General features: G+C 37.9%; 1 long non-coding RNA gene across 1 annotated transcript; it reads right to left on the bottom strand.

The window, feature by feature from the left end:
* Positions 1-415: 415 nt before the first annotated feature.
* LOC143100874 (uncharacterized) lies at positions 416-1,008 on the bottom strand. The gene is made up of 2 exons (XR_012981958.1): positions 963-1,008; positions 416-552 (listed from the first exon to the last, which is right to left on the bottom strand). It is a non-coding gene; the product is annotated as an uncharacterized LOC143100874 (long non-coding RNA).
* Positions 1,009-4,526: the final 3,518 nt, after the last annotated feature.

The following is a 4,526-nucleotide window of genomic DNA, read 5'->3' as shown; positions in this document are numbered from 1 at the left end:
TTAAAGAAACCTACTGGTTGATGAACTGGTGTTAAATGGTATGAACTGGTTTAAGATTATATTATATTTTTTTACTGGTGGGTAACTGGTCTCTACTAGATTGTATTGGTAAGGTCCAGTTAAAGAAACCTACTGGTTGAATGAATTGGTGTTAAATGGTATGAACTGGTTTAAGATTATATTATATTTTTTAACTGGTGTGAATTGGTCTGTAATGGTTTTAACTGGTGACAACAGGTTTGTACTTTAGAAAAACAAAAATAGATATGACTCAGCTTAAAACTCTAGTTGTTTTACATAGGCCTACAAATGTTTTCAATTATCAACTTCTCCTTTTTTAAAATGTGCAATTCTATTTTCCTACTATTATACCTACTCCCAGAACAATTAACAAAGAACAACATATTTCAAAAGGTATGATTAAGGCGGTTTTAATTTTTTTCTGTTAAGATCTATGATTTTTTTCTGAAATGAATACTCCTATTTTCTTGTGGCGTACAGCCACCTCAGCTTCTCCTACGCCATTGTCCACAAGCCATCACTTGAATGTGTCTGAAAAAGAAAAAGAAAAACAACAAAAATATCAGAAACAATTCATGTTCATGTTTTTGTTTTGTTATATTTTTTAATAGAAATAGAATCGGTTCTCTGTTAAATGTGAATGAATTGAAACCCTTTACTGCCTGATATTTCTCAGGAGTGAGGGGAGGTTTTGCTGTAACTGTTTTGGTAAGCTATGGTTTGAATGTATCTTGCCATCTGAGCAGGGAGGCGATGGCAAGGTACATTGAAACCATAGCTTACCAAACCAAGCATAGCCTTGACATACAGTGATCTGCGACTCCGATTGGGCTGCACAGGATATTGACAAAACATATTGTTAATCAGTTTGATTCAATACACGTCTTTTAAAGAGATTGCATTTGAACTTGCATTTTTTTATTGCATTATTATTCACTCACCCATAGGCTGACCTCCCAACACTCGGGAAGTGTTTGTATGAATTGCCTCATAATGGTTGCCCGAAGACCATCCCTCTCTTTTTTTATTTTTGTGTTTCCAAATCTTTGTATCTGTCATTTAACACGTTTGAGAGAAAAACACAAAAAACAAAACAACTCAAATAGTTATCCTTTCTTACACAAGCTGAGCGTGTGCGTGTAAGATAAGATCGATCTTGAATTTACCTTTGTTTGAGGTCTTCATTTTCGCAGGATATTTTTTTGTTTTTGGTCTTTAATTGCTGGTAAGCTTTTTTGATGTTTCCAAACATCCTTTGGGGAACAACACCATCATCTGATACATCAGAATCCTAAATGCGAAGTAAAAATAAAGTATGTAATTTATGTCAGCACAAAGGGTCATCAGAATCTGTTTTTCTGTAAAACCATACACATTTTCTTGTAAAAAACTTAACATGCAGTCATCATGTGCAAAGCACTTTACCTTGTCATCAGAGACATCCAAAAAGTCCTATAAACACAAAAACCTTAGTATATTCAAATGCAGTTTATAATAGTTGGATCCATCTAAAGCAATAGTAAAGATGGGATATATCCCCACAATTGCAAATGGACATGATAAGCATTTCATTACCTCAGCATCAAAGAATGTGGGATTCCGACTGGATGGTCCGACTCCCTCCAAAGCATCCTAAAAACAACCAATAAGATTTTTTGCTGATTGCATCTTTTCTGTTCTTATCGTTTACTTGTATGTCCAATGAACACACTCAGTGAGGTGAAGCACACACTAACCCGGAGCAGTGAGCTGCCTTGCTACAGTGGCGCTCGGGAGGCAGTGAGGTTAGGTGCCATATTCAAGGACACTTCAGCCGTGGATGTGGACATGGGAGAGCAGTGCTCAACCACTTCCCCTGCACACATTTTTCCTACTGGTTGGGGATCGAACTGGCAACCCTTTGGTTTCAACCCCGAACCCCTAACCAGTAGGCCACAGCTGCCCCTGCCTGTGTTGTGTTTCATGAAGGTTTGAAGATATGGGCATTGTGTGAGGAAGTCTTACCTCAAACTCAGAGGGGACCAGAGCCACTTGGTTGGTAGATCCCTCCACACCATGCTATATGACAAAAACCTCAGTAAACTAATATGTATTCATCATCATTCATCAAATATATGGTCAATGACTAGAAGTCTTACCTGAAACTCTGAGGCTGTTTCGTTTTTTTTGAGAAGTTTCTTTTTTTGGGGGATGGGTGATCTCACAAAGGTTGCGTCCTGTAAATAAATACCTTTGTAAAGGGTTCGTTTTTCGTAAAGACTGCAGTTCTATTTGGTATGTTGTTATGTATCCCGTTTAATACTATTTATCTTAGCCTTGTTTAGCCTTAACTTTACATTAAAGAAAGCAAACTTACCAAATCTGACTTTTGACAAAGGGGTTTCCTTTTCTTGGCAGCTAATTTTTTTCCTATTATTTTCTGCATGAATTGTCTGTCCCCTTCTCTTTCATGTGTCTTAATTATCTGAGAGGTGATTGAAATACAATGTGCCGTTTTGGGCTTGTTAGTGACAAAGTGGCAAATTGCAACTTAAGACAGTGTTACAGTTTTCCTCAGTTGCTTTGGTGCTTTTCTCAGATCAGGAATGAAAATTCTAACTATTCACAACTATTAGTTCAACCTCCACAACATTTATTCATTTGTGCACATCATAGTAGCAATTTCTCCTTCCTCTGAACAAATTGCAAATGTGAAGCGTACATATTCACTAACTGCTGTGCAAATGTTAATAGTGATGTGAGAAAAGCATCAAAGTGACTGAGGAAAAACTGTAAATGTTGTGGGGATGCAAATCTTCTTATTGCTTTTTCACAAATGCTAAGGTATTAGCAGGCTTAGTGCTGTGTTAGTGAATGGCAGGCTTACTTTTTTGGTGCCATGGAAGGCTGTTTTCTTTTCTTTTCTCATTGGCCAACAAAGGCTCTTGCCTGATCTTGGGCACAGGAGGTCTTTTGAGCTCCATTTGCTTCCTCAGATTGTCCTCATCCTCTGTAATACAAAAAGATAGATAGAAAGATAGATAGATAGATACCAGAGGGCAATTTTAGATATGCAGCAACTTATACAGTACATACACACATATCTCACACACATACAATAAATTTAATCACCCAGTTATATAAAAGTAAAGAGTGAGGATTACTAGGCCTGATAGTGCCAGTAGGGACTGCACCTATGATACATTGACCCTGATTGGTGCTATGGTGGAGTATGTGCAATGGTGGTAGTGCAAAAGTAAACAGTGCAGGGGCATCATCAGTGCAAGCACTGTTTTTGTTATAAGAATGTGGAAAAATAAGAGTATGATTAATTGACACAATTAATGTAATTACTTGACACAAAAAGATATACTAGGAGAACACTAGCACAACAGGAAGTCAGAATGACAGTTAGGCCTACATTGTGCATTATCTTATATATAATAGGCCTATATTATTTTGAACTAGTTAAAATCATTAGGCCTACTACAGCAAAGGCCTACCATGGCCTAGCCTACACTCATATGTCTACAATGGTTACAATGTGTGAGCCTAGTTATTTGTTAGATGATAGGGTTAGGGTTACAGTCCACATGCAACGTTAATAAGAGAGGCGACCGCCTGACACAACATTAACGTTAGTGCGGCGACCGTCTGTATCAACAGGACATAAGGTAACCCAAGCAAGCTGTCACCCCTACTGCTCATGATGACTTCATGTAACTGAAGGTAAGCGATCAGGCTAGTGGACGTTTCATAAGCCTACACTCAGCAAATGTGTCATACCTAACCGCTAAGTTAAGTTAGCTACCTTTGGAACCAGATTTATGCATGAGCCTGTCTGACGGCTATGCTAACGTAACGCTAGCTAACGTTAGCGCTAACAGAGTCTAGTATTTGTTACTACACCGTATCAGAGAGCTAAATTAATAATGACATTATAAAGTCTATGTAAGCCTTTTATACACATGGACTGTAGTGTGTGTTATTCATACTTACCAGACAAGAGCAGTAACATTTGGGCTTGGTAGACCACATCACCCACCACGTCAAACAAGGGATTTGTTTTGCTGCGTTAATGTTGAAGTCCTTAATGTCCTCGCAGGAAACAATTCTTCTATAGCACTTCTAATTGTCTGCTAAATATCGTAAGTTACTAGGGCAAACATTTTAAAGTTAAAATGTATAGCTTCCACTATTGTACGTTAAGCTGTACTCGCTATGGCTATGCACACAAGACGTTATTAACGTTAGTAATTCTAGCGTGCTGTAATTTAAATAGTAGCCTATGTGCGCGTGACCTTATTTTCGCGTGAGAATTTGGTAGTTTCAGGCTCGTGCAGTAGGCTACGTTAATGCAGCCAGTGTTATCTTTTCGTGGCCCGTAGGTCTACTTGAATTCATGACTGGACAGATTAGGCCACATTGTCACTAAGCACGTGATCGTTTTCCATTTCTAAAAAGTTTTGTAATTATAAACATATTATAAACATCCAATATAAGCAGGTCTGTGTTCATTTACTCAT

Source organism: Alosa pseudoharengus, unplaced genomic scaffold (genome assembly GCF_046254945.1).
Source record: "Alosa pseudoharengus isolate Yale_2024_CS ecotype anadromous, Long Island Sound unplaced genomic scaffold, YU_APseudo_1.1 YU_APseudo_1.1_scf_3, whole genome shotgun sequence".
NCBI lineage: Eukaryota > Metazoa > Chordata > Actinopteri > Clupeiformes > Clupeidae > Alosa > Alosa pseudoharengus.
This window is presented reverse-complemented; position numbering and strand designations above follow the sequence as displayed.